The 19587-nt window shown below is 40.3% G+C and overlaps 1 pseudogene; it reads left to right on the top strand.

The window, feature by feature from the left end:
• The first annotated feature begins 1570 nt into the window (after positions 1 to 1570).
• The window catches only part of LOC131394518 (zinc finger protein 709-like), a 120865-nt pseudogene continuing 102848 nt past the window's right edge, over positions 1571 to 19587 (top strand).

Genomic DNA, 19587 nt, shown 5'->3' with positions numbered 1-19587 from the left:
CACGATAGTGGTTGTCAGGGGCTGGCAGGCAAGGGCAAAGGGTGTTGTTTTTTAATACGGATTGAGTTGCAGATCTGCATGGTGAAAACCGTTCTGGAGATTGGTTTCCCAATGTCAATGTACTTCACACTCCTGAACTATACACTTAAATATGGATAAGATGTAACTTTTATGGAATAAATATAGAAGGTGATCAAAAGGTACACATTTCGTGTTACAAAATAAATGTCATGGGGGTGTAATGTACAGCATGGTGACTATAGTTGATAATACTTAATTCTATATTTAAAATTTGCTAAGAGAGTAGATCTTGAAAGTTCTCAACACAAGAAAAAAATTTTTAACTCTGTGTGATGATGGTGTTAACTAGACTTATTGTGGTACACCTGAAATTAATATAATATTTTGTCACTTATATCTCAATTTAAAAAATGAATGAAGTATTGACACATCTACAACATGGAATTCCCTGAAAAAATTATACCATAAATGAAGCCAAACATAAAGACCACATATTATACAATTTCATTCATATGTCAACAAATACGGAAATTTAGAGAGACAAAATAGATTAGTGGTTGTCTAGGGCTGGTGCTTGGAGGAGCTAGGTGGGAAGACAGGGCAGTGATAGATTAAGGGTATAGGCATTTCTTTATAGGTGATGGAAATATTCTGAAATTGACTGCGGTGATAATAGCACAGTATCTGAATATACTGAAGACCAGTGAGTTGTAGATATTAAAGGGCTCCATTGTATTGTGTGTGTACTGTTTCTCAAAAAAAAAAAGCCTTTTCAAATAAGTGGATAAAGGCATTAAGAGCTTTGCAATGCACAAGGTCTTGCATTCCAATCTCTTAAGCATGTGAATACTTTCCAGATACATCCAGATTTACATAACCTTTTCTTGTTTTTTGTTAAATCAGTCCAAATAGGAATTGAATTACCTTAGGGATATTATAGACTTTTACATTTCAAAGTTCTCTCAGGATACATTAAAAAAATGATCTAAAATAAATTTCCCTTCAGTGTAAAACGTACAGCTGAGAATTGAATGAACACATCTCATACCTAGTGGTTAGGCTGAGAAGAGTCCTTGTACCCAGCCAGGGCTGCAGGTTCCAACTTCCCACCAGAGCTAAGTGCTTGGGAGGCCATAGGATTTTTTTCAAGTATGATTTGAGTGGAGGTGAGGAAGCGCTGGGTGGAAGATCAAAGATCGAACAGGAGACAGACTAATTACATATGGTGAGGTGATATTATGTATTTTCAAAGAAGAGTCACAGGTCCCCGAGTGGCCTTGCAGCATTGCATTTCAATGGAAAAGTCCCAGGAGAGGACAATTTCCAGCTCTGGGGTGACTCAGACCTGTAATCTCCATCCAACTGTCATTCAGGATCGAGGGCCTTTAGAACTGTCCAATCAGGGTCGGCTCCGGGGCAGGTGGGTGGGGCGACACTCCGCCCCCATCAGACTTCCTGCTCGCGCCGCAGTCCTCCCGGTCATGGGCCGCTGCCCTTAAAGGGCCGGCGTTGCTCTGCCGCCAACTTTTTTGCTCAGTGACCTGTGCCGAATCGTAGGGAGGACGCGGGGGACCCAGGAGACTTAGAAATGGTGAGAGTTTGGCCTAGGGGGTTCAGAGAGACAGTTTGGGGCAGGAAAGGCTGGTTGGAAGTGGCTGGAACCGGCCGTGGCGGGACCGGCCTCCCCGCGGTCGCCTCCGGAGTCTGCGGACCCGAGTCCGCGGGGCCGCCGCTCGGACCTCAGTCCCCTCCGGCCGCAGCGTGGGGGCGGGGCCGGCAGCCGGGACCCCGGGCGTCCTGTGGTCACTGCGCGCGGCGACTTGGGCCCCGGAGCCTCTCTGGGCAGCTCTGCGCCCGCAGCCCCGCGTGTCCCCACGTGGTGCGGTGATCACGGGGGGGACATCAGGGACAATTGTGACTCAGTCTTGGGGAATCGTCCGTGGGAGGTGTAGTCTGTGGGGTCCCCAGCCCCTTTTTTCTCCCCAGGGGACACCCATTTTCTCCTGAGTTTTCTAAACGTTTCCGTAGCAGGGTCTCGAATCCACGACCCTGTCCCCCCAGCTCTCCCTAGGAATGGCTATAAATCCCTGAATTTCCAGATCCCTCCCTCCTCGCGTTCCCAAACACCAAGTTCCCGTTTCTGATTCACAGCGTCATAATCAACTACAAACACACCCAGTATTTTAATTGTTTATCATTTCTCCATAGTCAATGGGTGGCCCTTTTAAAAAGGTTTATTTCTTGTTTGTGGATGTTTAACATGAGAAAAAAGTAGCAGGTAGCCTCCTGGAACTACCTTGTATGAAATCCTTCTGCCTCTTCTCCCAGGACGTGTCCTGGGCACAGACATTCAATCGCAAGTCCTTTGGTGGAGGTTCCTCTTGGCAAACTTTTCCGGGTGATCTGTCCTGTCAGCACTGGCCCTCCTGGGTTTGTCACCTTTAAAAGGTATATTGACTTTTAGTCTCACGTTTTCAATGAATAAAAATTTATTTAATCAGTACGGGTTGAAAGACAATATAAAACGTTTCCAAAGAGTAAAAAGGTTAGTTTCAGAAAAATAAAACATTACGGTTTTACGGTTTTACGTTGTGTAATTTAAAAATTGTTTTTCTTTTTTCCTCCCTGAGCATGTTACTAATGTTCTGAGGTCTGTTCTTTTATTTTGGGTGAGTTCAAATGGATTTCCAGGGCTTGGACTGGCAGACCTGAAGTGCTCAAGTATGATTAATAGTTTATAAAACAATCTCTTGTCATGGAAATAATTAATTAACCTCTTTATTGCTGGAATGCAGTACCTTCCTGTGGGGTTTCTTGTTGAGTCAGCAAAATGCCATACAATTTTTTTCCCTCATTTCCTCATAAACACTTGTTTGAGTGTTTTAGCTGGATTGTTCAAACACTATTTTTCTGTCATTTAAGGTATCAATGGTGGTCCAAAAATCTCCAGTGGGGGCAGAGGCCTGAGGTCATTGTCCCTAAGCTAAGGCCCCCTTGGGCCTGCAAAGGGAAGGACTTGAAGGCCCAGTTGTTCCTCCTGGGGAGCCTCCCCCTGCAGGTGTCCTGCCTGCTTACGCCCCCCATGGAAGGAGCCTTTATGCTGAGAGGAGCTGCAGAGCCCTGGAAAGCTGGGGGTGCATGTGCACATGGGGGTGGGAAGGTGATGCCCTTTCTGAGGTTGTAACTGTGGTTTCCTTGGACCCACTTCTAGACTTGGAGTTTTGCATCCACAGAGTAGATGCACTCAGAGTGTAATTTGTTTACATTGAGAAAGTCTGTGCAAGTCAGGAGTTCTGTGTCCTGGATTAGGGTCCATTAATGTGGGAGGGAGTTCACTTGGGTCAGAACCTTAAACTGAATCCAGCTGAGTTTTCCTCATTGTGAGAATGGGAGCCTGAGAGAGGGAGCATTTGCATTATTCCCTGGGGAGGGGAGGGTGTGTGGAGCTCCCCGAGTTCATTCCTGTGGCGGCTCAGGTGTCTCCACCCGCCTTCACCAGGCACACAGCACTCTAGGGGTTGCACCTCAATCAGAGGTGTTTAGACCCTAAGTTTGGGAATATGGTCAACTTTCTGAGTGTGGGTTTTCCTTCTGAACTGTAGACAAGGAGGCTGCTTCTATGGGCTCATTGGAATATTCAGTGTCTGTCCTTGGATTCCTTTATCAGTTGATGATTTCAGCGCTTTGATTCTAGTTTTATTTGCACTTGGGGTTTTAAAATCTCTGTTGATTGAGAGATGTGATGTGAGTACAGCAAGAAAATTGTGCAGCCAAATAGAATTTTTGTTCTGTTTAGGTAAGAGAACCTCAGCGCGTGAGATGGGTGTACTTAAGTTGTCGGGTGCTTTTTCCACGCTTGGGTCAATTTTTGATGTCCCTGTCCCTAGAGAACATTGATGTTTATAAGGCTGTACTCTCCCTAAGGCAAATGATTTCCTATTTTAGCGGATGTGAGGAAAAAGCACTTGAATTTCTGTTTTCATTGATATGAGGAAACAGGTCAAACCTTATGCAAACTTTTGCAATGCCGGTTTGCAATTCCTAGTTTTTTTCAGAGCTTAACTGCAAGCCCCTAATGCATTACAATATGCTGTTCCTTCCTGAAAATGTCCTCAGTGTGAAATAGAGTGGAGAGACAATCCACAGTGTCCCTTGTCCTTTTAGTTGGAAAGGGGTTTGTCATTTTTTTATGCTTTACAATTTTATGTTTATTAGCATTTAAAGGATTAATTCTAGGAATGGTTTCCTACCATTCCTAGAATTAAAAGTTAAAATTAAATTAATTTTTAAAAGCTAAAGTTCAGGGCCGGCCCCGTGGCTTAGCGGTTAAGTGCGCGCGCTCCGCTGCTGGTGGCCCGGGGTTCGGATCCTGGGCGCACACCGACACACCGCCTCTCCGGCCATGCTGAGGCCGCATCCCACATACAGCAACTAGAAGGATGTGCAACTATACGTACATCTATCTACTGGGGCTTTGGGGGAAAAAAATAATAATAAAAAATAAAAATAAAATTTAAAGTTCATTAAGAATAATGATTAACCATGTAAAATATGGTGTATATAAATTTCTCTCCTTATATTAAATAAATAACACATGGGAAGGTTAAAGAAATTCCTAAGAGAGAAAACTAACTTAAAGAGACTCCCTGCCTGCACATCCTGCCCCACTCCTCTGCTCTGACTCCAGCCCCCCTCAAATGACCAGTTTTGATTCCTGCTGCATCACCTTGTTACTGTTTCTTTATATAAAACCAAGACAGTGCAAATGTTTATTTCTCTTACCCCCGTTTGTTCTTGTAGTGAGTAGCCAGGGTCCACATATTTGACATTTGACTTCTGAACACTTAAGCCTCACGCCTCCCTTTCCCCTAGGCCTTCTTGTCTGGACAGCCTGATGAGAAAGCCTGGAGGCTCCTGCACTGTGAGCTGCTGCTTGCTGGGCAGCTCCTCCTGTGAGCTGTGCTGCCCTGTGTGCATTGTTGACCCACCACGCCTGGTTCTCTTATGTACAGAGGACTCTGAATTGGCAGTTTCAGTTCTTTTGAGAGAAGGAGTCTGGGGATGGGGCCCTTCTCAGTGTGGTTCTGGGTTATGTCTTGAGTGGAAATCATCTGTTTGTTTTGGTAATTTTTGGCAGTTTTTCCTTGTCCTTGGAGCAGGAATCTGGGAATGGGGCGCTCCTTAATGTAGTCCTCAGTCAGTGTCTTGAGTGGAATCTGTCTGTCTGTTTGGAGTAAACGTGAGACTGAAGCTGGGTTCGCCTTGACGTTAGGGGGAATCTGGGGCTTCAAGCATGATTATACCTGTGAATGAGCTGAGCCCATCAGATGGTCACTGGTTAAAGAGCAATTATTTCACAAAGAAGAGATTGGAAAAAGCAGGCAGTAGGTAGCAAGCTTACGGAGGGCTCCCCAGGACCCCTAAGTAACTCTGCTGCTGCCACCCCTGCATCTATTGCGATAAAGATCCTGACACTCTGGGTTATAATGGACAGCACCCACAGATTGCATTTGGCTCTGCAAAGGGATTAGTTCAAACTCAACTTAGCCCAGGTTCCTTAAACTCCTTAAAGCAACCAGCTGTCATGGAGGAGGCCACTAACCCTGATGGCAGTGATTTGAGGCTCTCTGGAAGAGGACTGTAAGTTGTAGGCTTCTGATGCAAGAACCTGCCCTGGTCCCCACACTGTGTGCCATTAGAGCTGCTGTTGTTACCAGGTACTGAGAGCTCTTGAAAAGATATGCTCTGACAAGCACTGAGCATGTGACCCTCTACCAAGGTGCCTATTATGCCTTTGGCCCTGGAAACAGCCTCCCACCAGCTTATCCCAGGTACTGACACCTACTTAGATACAGTGGAGCCTAACCTTGGCCCTGTAGCTTATGTCACCTGCAGGAGGGACATGGCCTTTGTTTCTTCAGTTTGTTGAAAGATGCTAGGGTGATGGAGGAGGTCACCCTTCTCCAAGACACCTTGGTTCCCTGGGGAGTTCCTTGGGATTAACTGAATGCACAGCACTGGGGAGGGCATAGACTTTAAGGACAACAATACACATTCATACATGATGGAGCTCAGTGGAGAATTGCTGCTCTTCATCCCTTAATTGGGACATCCCTGTTGAAGAACTAAACCCAGGTGTCACCAGAGCTATCCAAACAGGCAGTCGTCATACTACTGGCCAAAAATTGGGCTCATCTGCATATGTTCACAAACTCTTGGACAATTGTCTGAGAGATGCCCCTTTGTGGAAAAAGAACTTTGGGAAGCTCCTGGCTCATAGATACCCAAAATAGAAATCAAGGTAACACTTGTCTGTACATTATTAGGTGTACAATACAAGGCCTCACCAGGACATTCATTATCCACCTTGGAGTTCTGACACTGCTGACAGTAACCATGGCACCTCTCAGAGAATACAGTGCCCTGCTCTCCAACAAGGCATTCGATGGAAGTTTCACCTCCCTTATGGGTCTCAGGCTCATAGAGCACCATACTGGCTTATTGAAATCAGTTGAATGAGAGATGTCCTGTTTCAGTCATCGGGGGTAAATTGTAATGAGTCTGTCTTCACCTTTTTTTGAAAGACTTCATTTTTTTGCACCAGTTTTAGGTTTACAGAACAATTGATCAGGATTTACAGAGTTTCCACATAACTCTTCTCTCTACATCCACACATTTTACACTTCTTTTTTATAATTTTATTTATTTATTTTTTCCCCCAAAGCCCCAGTAGATAGTTGTATGTCATAGCTGCACATCCTTCTAGTTGCTGTATGTGGGACTCCGCCTCAGCATGGCCGGAGAAGCCATGCGTCGGTGCGCACCCGGGATCCGAACCCGGGCCGCCAGCAGCGGAGCGCAAGCACTTAACTGCTAAGCCACGGGGCCGGCCCTCATTTTACACTCTTTTTCATATTTTGTTTTACTGCTGCACGTTTGTTACAATTTCCAAACCCATTTTGATGCATTAGAGTGCACAGTGTACATTGGCATTGACTCTGTGTGTTGTACAATGTATGGGTTTTGGTAAATGTATAATGACATGGATCCCTCATTTATGTTTGACATAGTGTAGTTTCACTTCCCGAAAAATCCTCAGTGCTCCAACTATTGATCCATTCCTCCCTCCCTACAACTGCCAAATCCTTCACAACCAAAGATCTTTCTAGGGCCGGCCCCGTGGCTTAGCAGTTGAGTGCGCGCGCTCCGCTACTGACAGCCCGGGTTCAGAACCCCGGGCGAGCACCGACCCACTGCTTCTCCGGCCATGCTGCGGCCGCGTCCCACATACAGCAACTAGAAGGATGTGCAACTATGACATACAACTGTCTGCTGAGGCTTTTGGGGAAAATAAAATAAAATAAAGTTAAAAAAAAAAAAATCTTTCTCTTGGCTCATGCTCTTGTCTTTTCCAGAATGTCATATACTTGGAATCATACACTACATAGCCTTGTCACATTGGCTTCTTCACAATATACTTTTAAGGTTCCTCTATGTGTTTTCATGGCTTGACACCTCATTTCCTTTTATCACTAAACAGTATTTCATCGTCTGGATACACCACTGATTGTTTTTGTCTATTCGACTCTTGAAGAACATCTTGCTGTAAACTCGAACTCTTGCCAATTATGAATAAAGCACCTATAAACATTGATGTGTAGGTTTTGTGTGAACATAAGGTTTCAATTAATTTGGAAAAATAGCAAGGAGTGTAATTGCTGGATCTTACTCTATGTGGTAACAGTGTATTTTGTTTTGAAGGAAAGTTTGTCTTCCGTTGTAGACATACCAAATTCCATTTCCACTGGCAATAAAGGAGGATTATTTATAACTTTGCATGTTCAACAATATTTGGTGTTCTAAGAGTTTTACCCATTTAATAAGTGTTTAATGATACCTCATTGTCGTTTTATTTGCATTTTCCCAATGACACATGATGTGGAGCATGTTTTCATATTGCTTATTTCCCATTTATATCTTCTTCAGTGAGCTCTCTGTTCAGATCTTTTGCCCACTTTTAATTGGGTCATTTATCTTTTTGCTGTAGAGTTTCAAGAATTCTTTGGCTATTTCAGATACAAGCCATTTATCTGATAATCATTTTACAAAAGTTTTCTCTTACTCTGTGAATTGTGTTGTTATTCTCTTGACACTGTCTTTCCCAGAGCAGGAGGTTTTCATTTCAATGAAGTAAAATTTTATTTTTTTTTTCTTTTGTGGATCTTGCTTTTTGGCTCTGTATCTAAAAATTCATCTCCAGGTCCCAGGTCATTTGGATATTCTCCTGTGTTATCTTCTAGGATTTTACTCCTGTTGCATTTTAGATTTCAATCTGTGATGTGTTTTGACTTAATTTTTCTGTGTGTGTTTGCTTGTGGATATCCATTATTTCCACCAATGTTTGTTTAAAAGACTTTCTCTTTCATTTGAATTGCCTTCTTTTGTCAAAGATCACTTGACTATATATTGTGTGGGTCGATAGGAAAAGCAATAGACTCATGTATTCTTCAACCTTGGGATACTCGCTTATTAATTCCAGGAGTTATTTCTGTTGTGAATTCTTTCAGAGGTTTCACAGAGACAGTCATGCCATATGGAACAAATGTGATTCATAAAGATTTCATAAAGATATTCTTTCTTAATAAGTGAAAGTTCCCCTTTATTACTAGTTTGTTATCATAAGTGGAAGTTGGATTTTATCAAATCCTTTTTTATTTTCATTTCTCCTTCCTTTCCTTTCTGATATTAGTAATTTCTGTTTTCCATCTTTTCTTTATCTTGACTAGATGTTAAGCAATTTTATTAGACTTGTCAAAGAACCAGCTGTTTTTGTTTTAATTTTCTCCATTGATTTCCCACAATAACATTAATTTCTTTTCTAATTTGTATAATATCTTGTATTGTGCTTAATTTGGGTTTAATTTGCTCTTTTTATTGTTTCCTAAGGTAGATGCTTACATTGTTGATTAGAGATCTTTGGTGTTTCCAGTGTATTTGTTCCACGGCATAAATTTACCTGTAGGCACTGCTTTTGCTGCATCCAGAAACTTTTGGTATGTTGTGTTTTCATTTCATTAAGTTCAAAATAATTTTTATTTCTTATGAGACTTCTTCATTTACCTATGTATTATTTAGAAGTATGTTGTTGAATCTCCACATATTTGGGGTTTTCCAACTATCTGGCTGTTATTGACTTCTACATGAATGTTACATCTTTCATCCCTTTATGGGCACATCAGCTGTCACACTGAAGAGAAACCATATCAGTATCAGAAATATGCAGAGAAGCCCTATAAACGTAAGGTATTTAGGAAAGCCTTCAGCTATCTCCAATTTTTGAAAAACATGAAATCATAGAAAATGTGTAAAAGTAAGGAATGTGGGAAAGCCCTCATGTGGCTCAAAATCCATTGAAGACATGATAACACACTGGACATGCTCTTTATACAGGTAAGGAATGTGGGAAAGGCTTCACTTGTTCCAGATCACTTCAGATATAGGGAAGAGCTCACTCTGGAGAGAGACTTTCAATGTAAACAGTATGGAAAAGGCATTAGACAGTATTATTCCTTTAAAAAACATGATAGGACTCACATAGGAGAGAAACTTTATGAATGTAAAAAATGCTGTAAAGTCTTCAGTTCTCCCAATTCTCTTCAAAACCATAGTCTTCTCATAATAGGGAGAAACCTTATGAATGTAAAGAATGTGGAAAAGCCTATGAATATTATAGTTCCTTACAAAGACATGAAGGTACACAGGAGAGAAAACTTATGAATGTAAACAATGTGGTTAAGGTTTTAGATGTTGTCTAAGTTTCCAAAGACATGAAAGAAATCACACTGGAGAGAAACTGAATGAAAGGAATGAGGGAAAGCATTTATTTCTCATACCTTCAAGTACACGTGATCACTTGGACTGGTGTTGGGCCTTAAAAATGTAAGGAATGTGAGAAAGCACTCATTAGTCCCAGTTAATTTTAAATACATTAAAGAAGTCACACAGCAGGGAAACCTAATGTATGTAAAGAATGTGGGAAAGCCTTTTGTCATCCATCCAGCACTTCATCACACATGAAAATGCATACTGGATATACACCTTATAAATGTAAAGAACGTGCAAGACTTGCGTTTGTCCCAGTCCATTTGGAATACATAAAAGAACTGACGAGAGAAACCCTGTGAATGTAAACTATGTAGTAAAACATTCATTATTTCCAGTTATTTTCAAGTACATGAAAGAACTAATACTGCAGAGAAACCCTATGAATGTCAGGAATGTGGGAAAACCTTCATTTTTTTTTAAATTTTTTTAATTTAGTTATTTATTTCCCCCCCAAAGCCCCAGTAGATAGTTGTATGTCATAGCTGCACATCCTTCTAGTTGCTGTATGTGGGACGCGGCCTCAGCATGGCCGGAGAAGAGGTGCATCGGTGCACGCCCGGGATCTGAACCCGGGCCGCCAGCACTGGATCACGCACACTTAACTTCTAAGCCATGGCACCAGCCCAAAAAACCTTCATTTGTTACACATACATTTGAAGACACATGAGAGTGCACATGGGAGAGAAGCCATATAATTGTGAAGAATGTGGGAAAGTCTTCTGTGATCCTAGTTCTCTCCGAAGGCATGAAAAGACTCACTGGATAAAACCTCTTGAAAGTAAACAATAGGAGAAAGTCTTCAATTGACCCACATACTAAAATATGAAAACTCCTACTGATAAGAAATATAAATGTAAGTAACCTTAGAAAGCTTGGTGAGAATTAGCGCATGTATAATGTTCCAGAAAACTTTCAATATGAAAAAGTTGTTATAAAAGTTGTAAATATATTGGTTTACTAAGCTTCTTTCTTAAAGTAAATCATTGGACTGTGGATTTCTATGAATTTCATTCAGAAATGAATATTGAGGTGAAGTAATTATTCAAGTCATCTTTCAACAATAGTACATAAGATTAACAGGTAGTGATTTTTCCTTAAATCAGTAAATGATATTTTCTCTTTCTATTTTGAAGCCTTTTGGATTCATGGGTGAATTAAAGTTTATTTCTAATATGCATTTAGGTTTAATATATTTATAATGTTTTATTTGTTTTATGTTAAGGGGCTGTTGAAAAATGACAGTTTGGATTTTTAGGCTATTCCTACTGGCCATGTGACAATTCTTGGATATCCCTAGTCCATTTTATACTTTCTACCTTTCTTACTGAGAAAGCTCCTTTTAGGGGTGGGGGATATAGGATCTTTTTCCCACTTTCCCCAGCATTCAACAGTTGAAATAACTTTTTATGAATGGTGAGATTATCGCAGAATATAGTTTCTTGTGGATTATTATTTTCATATTTGGGCTTTTGCTCATTGCCCTTTATTCTGACTGGCATTTGGTGAATAGACCTTGAATTAAGAAAGGAGCCCTGCCGGACCGGTGGTGCAAGCGGTTAAGTGCGCGTGCTCCACTGCGGCAGCCCAGGGTTCACCGGTTCAGATCCTGGAGGCGCACCAACATACTGCTTGTCAAGCCATGCTGTGGTCATGTCCCATATAAAGTGGAGGAAGATGGACATGGATGTTAGCTCAGGGCCAGTCTTCCTCAGCAAAAAGAGGAGGATTGGCATGGATGTTATCTCAAGGCTGATCTTCCTCACAAAAAAAAAAAAATGAATGACTAGACCTTCAGGCTGAAAGCAAGTGACCCCAGGTGGTAAATTCATATCAATATAGAGAAACAAAACATCAGTATAAATAATCATGTTAGTATGAAAGACAGAATCAGTTCCTATTTTGTCCTTTCTTCTCTTAATTGATATCAAGATAATTGTATAAAATACTATGTATGTAAAGTGCTGTTGCGAGTATATTATATGGAAATGTAATATATGTGTAACATGTTTGACATTAAATGCACAAAAGTTATGGTGGAAGCAAAGACATATTGGGTTAAGGAAATGACTACAAATGGTAAAGAAATAAGTGTAACAAAATATTATTGGTTATATTATTAATAGATATAACTTGGATAGCAATACCACAAAAATGGCAAAAGGGAATAGAGCTGTATATGTGTAACATTTCTGTGAGTTACTGGAATTGAGTTTGTATAAATCAGAAGCTCATTCTTATAAAATAAGAAGTATATGTTGGGGCCAGCCTGGTGGTGTAGCAGTTAAGTTCATGTGTTCCGATTCACTGGCCCAGAGTTTGCCAGTTCAGATCCTGGGCTTAGGCCTACTCACCGCTCATCAAGCCGTGCTGAGGCGGCGTCCCATTTAGAAGAGCTAGAACTCTACAATTATGATACACAACTATGTACTGGGGCTTTGGGAAGAAAAAGGAAAAAGAGGAAGATTGGCAGCACATGTTAGTGCAGGGCCAATCTTCCTCAAAAAAAAAAAGTATATGTTAAACAGAGCAAACTCTAATAAAATAACTTCAAAAACATAGTGAAAATATCACTTACAAATTAAAATGCTACAATAGAATATATTCACTTTAATGCAATACAAAGCCATAAAGGAGGAGAAGAGAAACTAAAAAGAATGTGAGAATTGTAGAACATGAAAAGTAAAATGTCAAGTGTAATTGTAACTATGTCAATAGTACTAAATGTGAATGGATTACATTATCCAAACAAGAGGAAGAGATTGTCACTTCAGATTAAAAATAGAAACCATGATCTAAATGGATGCTATGATATAGGAAGCACACTCTAGATTCAAATATACAAATAGATTGAAAGTAAAAGCACGGGAAAGATACATCTGTAAAGAGCCCCCACAAGATGGCTGGAGAGATGATACAAATATCCTGCCAAATAGACTTGAAAACAAAAAATATCACTAGAGATATTGAGGGACATTATATTATGCTAAAAGGGTCAAAGTTTATGGGCTGTATCTCAAACAACATCGAAAATGATTTATACCCATCAATGCCTATACTAGCAAAGAAGAGAGATCTCAAATCATAACCTATCTTTTCACTTAAACTTGAAAAGATGAGGTACCAACCCGAAAACAAGGAAAAAATAAAAATTGGAGCAGAGATTAATGAAATGAGGAATAGAAAAGCCACAAAGAAAAAAAATGAAACCAAAAGTAATATATTCTATGAAAAGATTAACAAATTGACAAGTCTTGAGCTAGATTGATTTAGAGGAAAAGAGGGAAGATTCAAATAAAATCAGAAAGAGGGATATTACGACTGAAATTGCAGCAATAAAAATGATTATGAAGTAATTCAATGAACTCTTGTACAGCATGTATGAAATGGATAAATTACTTATAGGACAAAAACTAACTCAATAATAAATGGAAATCTGAATAGAACTAAGTCATGTGGTCAAGTTAGTAAACAAACAAACAAAATACTCTTTAAGTAAGCCAAGGCCCAGATGGCTTCAACTCAGAATTCTCCAAAACATTCAGAGTAGGTTTATTATGGATTTTGTACAAACTCTTTTAAAAAATAGATTGTAGGGCCAGCCCTGTGGCTTAGCGGTTAAGTGCGCGCGCTCCGCTGCTGGCGGCCCGGGTTCGGATCCCGGGCGCGCACCGACACACCGCTTCTCCGGCCATGCTGAGGCCGCGTCCCACATACAGCAACTGGAAGGATGTGCAGCTATGACATACAACTATCTACTGGGGCTTTGGGGGGAAAATAAATAAATAAAATTAACAAAAACAAAAAAAAGAAGAAACCCACTTTTAATATAAAGACACAGACTGATGTAGTATAAATGGATGGAGAAAAATATTGCATGCCAGCGTAGATCAAAAGAAAACTGGTATAAAATCAAAACAACACTAAGATACCACCTCATGCCCGTTAGAATGGCTATAATCACCAAGACAAAAAACAACAAGTGTTGGAGAGGATGTGGAGAAACAGGAACCCTCATACACAGCTGGTGGCAATGTAAACTGGTGCAGCCTCTATGGAAAACGGTATGGAGACTCCTCAAAGACTTAAAAATAGAGATGCCCTATGACCCAGCCATCCCATTACTGGGAATCTATCCAACGAACCTGAAATCAACAATCCAAAGAGGCTTATGCACCCCTATGTTCATTGCAGCATTATTCACCATAGCCAAGAAGTGGAAGCAACCTAAGTGTCGCTCGACTGACAACTGGAGTAAGAAAATGTGGTATATACATACAATGGAATACTACTCAGCCATAAAACAAAGACAAAATCATCCCATTTGCAACAACATGGATGGGCCTGGAACGTATTATGTTAAGTGAAATGAGCCTAAAAGAGAAAGACAAACACTGTATGATCTCACTCATATGTGCAATATAAACCAACACATGGACAGAGAAAACTGTACTGTGGTCAGTGGGGGTGGGGGGTGAGGGGTGGGCACAAGGGTTGAAGGGAGTCATATATATGGTGATGGACAAACAAAAATGCACATCCCAAAATTTCACAATGTTAAAAAATATTAAAACATCAATTAAAAAAAAAAAGAAAACTGGCATAGGTATATGAATTATAGACACTGCAGATTTCAAGCCAAGGAAATTTCAGAGATAGAGAGGGACATTACCTACTGATAAAGGTGTCTATTCTCCAAGAAGGCACAGCCATCCTTGATGTGTACATGTGTAACAACAGGGTGGTAAAATATATAAGGCAAGGAGAAATAGAGGAATCCAGTTCAATAGTTGGGGAATTCAACAACCTCTAGGGAAAAAAGGACAATCTTATCAAATTTGAAAGAACAGAAATCATACAAAATATCTTCTCACATCACCTAGGCATTCACAGAGAGGTCAATAACAACCAGAAATTTGGAAAACCCCGAAATATGTGGACATTCAACCATATATTTCTAAAGAATACTTAAGATCAAAGAAGAAGACTCAAGAGAAACGAAAAATTATTTTGAACTAAATGAAATGACAATACAGTAGACAAAAGATTCTTGTATGCAGCAAAAGCAGTGTTTAGAGGGAAATTTATGCCATTGAACAAATACACTGGAAAAAGCAAAGATCTATAATCATTAAAGGAAGCATCTACCTTAGGAAACAATAAAAGGAAGAGCCAAGTAAATCCAAAGTAAGCACAGTAAAAGAAATAGTAAAAATTAGAAAAGAAATCTACGTCATTGTGGGAAATCAATGGAGAAAATGAAAACAAAAAAAGCTGGTACTTAGACATGACTAATTGATAAAAATCTAGTCAAGATAAAAAAAACAAGGTAGGCAGATATTACTAATATAAAAAGGGAAAGCAAGCGGAAATGAAATTACAAAACGATTTGATAGAATCCAACATTCATTTGTGATAAACTAGTAATAGAGGGAAAGTTCCACTTCTTGAGATGGAACATCCTTATGAATCCTCTAGCTAAATTCATAACATTTGTTCCACATGGCATGATTGTCTCTGTGAAACATCTGAAAGAATTCACAACAACAGAAATAACTCCTAGAATTAATAAGAGAGTATAGCAAGGCTGAAGGATATGTGAGTCAATTGCTTTCCTTATAGACCCACACAAATATACTCAAGTAATCTTTGACAAAGAAGAAAAGGCAACGCAAATGAAAAACAAAGTCTTTTAAACAAGTGGTGGAAATAATGGATAACTACATACAAATACACACAGAAACACAATGAATGTAGACACAGGCCATACACATTTCACAAAAATTAGGTCAAAACACTTCACAGACCTAAATGTAAAATGCCAAAGGAATAAACTCCTAGAAGATAAGAGAGAAAAATCTAGATGACTTTAGGTTTGGAGATGAATTTTTAGATATGAAACCAAACACCAAGGTCCACCAAAACATAAAGCACAAAAAATTTACTTCAGTAAAATGAAAAACGCCTGTTCTGAGAAAGTGTTAAGAGAATAAAAACATAATTTACAGAATAAGGGAAAATCTTTGTAAAACGCTTGTCTGGTAAATGAGTGTTATTAGAAATGTCCAAAGAACTCTTAAACTCAACAGTCAGAAGACAAAGAACCCAATTAGAGAGTAGGCAAAAGATCTGAACAGACATCTCACTGAAGAAGATATATAGATGGGAAATAAGCAATATAAAAACACGCTCCACATTAAATATCATTAGAAAGTTGCCAATAAAACAACGAGGTATCATTAAACACTTATTAAATGGGTAAAATGCAAAACACTCAGAACACCAACTATTGTTGAAGATGTGAAGCTACAGGTAATCCTCATTCATTGATGGTGGAAATAGAATTTGGTACACCTACAATGGAAGACAGGAAGTTTCTTTCTAAACAAAATACACTGTTGCTAAATAGAGTAAGAACCAGCATTAAGGCTCCCTGGTATTTTTCCAAATCAGTTGAAACCTTATGTTCACACAAAAGCTACACATGAATGTTTACAGGCACTTTATTCATAATTGGCAAGACAGAGTTTTCAACAGGATGTCCTTCAAGTGTTGAATAGATAAACAATCAGTGGTGTATCCATACAATGAAACACTGTTCAGTGATAAAAAGAAATGAGGTATCAAGCCATGAAAACACGGAGGAAGCTTAAAAAGATATGTCTAAAGGAAAGAGGCCAATGTGACAAGGCTATATAGTGTATGATTCCAAGTATATGACATTTTGGAAAAGACAACAGCATGAGCCAGTAGGAAGACCTTTGGTTGTGAAGAACTTGTGGGATGGAGGGAGGGATGAATCAATATGTGGAGCACAGAGGATTTTTAGGGAAGTGAAACCACACTCTATGATACACAAATGATGGATCCATGTTATACATTTACCAAACTCATACATTATATAGCACAAAGAGTCAATGCTAACCTACACTGTGCTCGGCCATGCATCCATATGGGTTGGAAATTGTAACAAATGTATCACAGTAATATAAAAAGTGAAAAATAGTGCAAACTGTGGATGCAGAGAGAGGGATTATGTGGAAACTATGTGAATTTTTATCAATTTTTCTGTAAACCTGGAACAGTTCAAAAAAAACTGGAGTCTTTCAAAAAAAAAAAAAAGATGAAGACAGACTCATTACAATTTGCCCCTGATGACTGAAACAGGACATCTCTCATTCAACTGATATCATTAAGCCAGTATGGTGCTCTATGAGCCTGAGACCCACAAGGGAAGTGAAACTTCCACCAAATGCCTTGTTGGAGAGCAGGGCACTGTATACTCTGAGAGGTGCCATGGTCACTCTCAGTAGCGTCAGAACTCCAAGGTGGATAACGAGTGTCCTGGTGAGTCCTTGTATTGTAGACCTAGTAACGTACAGACAAGTGTTACCTTGATTTCTATTTTTATTATCTCTGAGTCAAGAGATTCCCAGAGTCCTTTTACCACAAAGGGTCATCTCTTAGATCATAAGCTAAGTGTTTGTGAAAATATGCAGAACAGCCCAATTTTTAGGTCAGTGGTAAGATGACTGCCTGATGTTTGGTAGCTCTGGTGACACTTGGGTTTGGTTCTTCATCAGGGATGTCCCAATTAAGGGATGAAGAGCAGCAACTCTCCACTTAGCTCCGTCATGTACAAATGTGTATTGTCATTAAAGGCTATGCACGCTCCAGAGCTGTGCATTCAGTTAATCCCAAGGAACTCCCCAGGGAACCAAGGAGTCTGGGAGAGGGGTGACTTCCTTCATCACTGTAGCATCATTCAATGAACTGAAGAAAGGTCACGCCCTTCCTGCAGGTGGCATAAGCTCAAGGCCAAGGTTAGGCTCCTTCATATCACAAGTGTCAGTAGTTGGGCAGAGCTGGCAGGGTGCTGTTTCCAGCACTAAGGCATAACAGGTGCCTTGGTAGACCGTCACAGGCTCAGTGCTTCTCAGAGACTCTATTTTCAAGAGATCTCAGTATGAGATGATAATAGCAGCTCTAACGGCATATAGTGTGGGGGCCAGGGCAGCTTCTTGCATCAGAAGCCTAGGGACATCTTAAGGCCCTCCTCCAGAGAGCCTCAAATCACTGCCGTCAGGGTTAGAGGCCTCCTCCATGACAAATGGTTGCTTTACAGAGTTTAAGCAACCCGGGCTTAAGTTGGGTTTGAACTAATCCCTTTGCTGGGCCAAACTCAGACTGTGTGTGCTGTCCACTATAACCCAGAGGGTCAGGATCTTTGTTGCAATAGACACAGGGGCAGCAGCAGCAGTTATTCAGGCGTCCTGGAGAGCCCTCTGCAATCTCAACACCTACTGGCTGCATTTTCCCGTGTTTTTCTTTCTCTCTGAAATAACTGCTCTTCAAGGAGTGGCCATCTAATGGGTTTACCTCATTCACAGAGTATAATCATCCTCATAACCCCAGACATCCCCTAATGTCAAGGCGACCCCAGCCTCAGTCTCACCTTCGCTGTAAACACACAGATTCTGCCCAAGACATAGGACACAAGACCACAAGAAGGATGGCCCCATTCTCATACCCCTGCTTCCAAAGGACAAGGAATTATCAAAACTGTCAACTTGGAGTCCTGTGTATATAGAACCCAGGCTTGGTGGGGTCAACAACGCACACAGGGCAGCACAGCTCACAGGAGGAGCTGCCCAGCAAGCAGCAGCTCACAGTGCAGGAGCCTCCAGGCTTTCTCATCAGCCTGTCCAGATAAGAAGGCCTAGGGGAAAGGGTGGGGTGAGGCTTAAGTTTTCAGAAGCCAAACACCAAATATGTGGACCCTGGCTACTCATTATAAGAACAAACATGGGTGAGAAAAATAGGCATTCACACTGGCTTGTTTTTACATAAACACTAACAGGATGATGAAGCAGTGATCAACACTGGTCATTTGAGGGGGACTGGAGTTAAGAGCAGAGGAGTGGGGCAGGACCCGCAGGCAGGGAGTCTTCTTAAGTTAATTTCCTCTCAAAAATTTTTTAAACCTTCCCATGCATTATTTATTTAAAATAAGGAGAGAAATTTATATACACTATTTTTCCTTATGCTCGGTCATTATTTTTATTTAACCTCCACTTTACAAAATTAATTTTAACATTTCTACTAGGAGACTACTCCAAGATATAATCCTTTAAACACTAATGGATACAAAACTGCAGACAATACAAAATTTACCAATCCCTTTCTAACAAAAAGGGCAAGGGGCATGATACTTTGTCCCTCCACTAGACTGCACACTGGGGACATTTTCAGGAAGGAGTAATGTATCATAAGACATTAGGGGTTTGCAACGAAGCCCTGCAATAACTAGGAATTCCAAAGATTTACGTGAGCTTTGATCTGTTTCCTCATATCACTGAAAATAGAAATTCAAGTGCTTTTTCCTCACATCCATTAAAATAGGAATTTATTTGCCTTAGGAATACTAAGGCCTTTTAAATGTCAAAGTTCTCTAGGGACACGGACAGAAAAACTGACCTAAAATTAGAAAACGCATGTGAGAACTTAGTACACCCCTCTCACACCTTGAGGTTCTCTTGTCTAAATGGAACAAAAACTTCTATTGGTTGAACAATAGCCCTAGGAAGACCTAGACTGGGGGGACAATGTCGTGGATTGGAGACAGTGCTCTCCAAATACATGGAAAATTCAGAAGAAAATGAGTGCCACCTGAGGAGAAAGAAG

This window comes from Diceros bicornis, chromosome 30 (genome assembly GCF_020826845.1).
Source record: "Diceros bicornis minor isolate mBicDic1 chromosome 30, mDicBic1.mat.cur, whole genome shotgun sequence".
Lineage (NCBI taxonomy): Eukaryota > Metazoa > Chordata > Mammalia > Perissodactyla > Rhinocerotidae > Diceros > Diceros bicornis.
The sequence above is the reverse complement of the archived record's forward strand: the minus strand, read 5'-3'. Positions and strand labels throughout refer to the sequence as shown.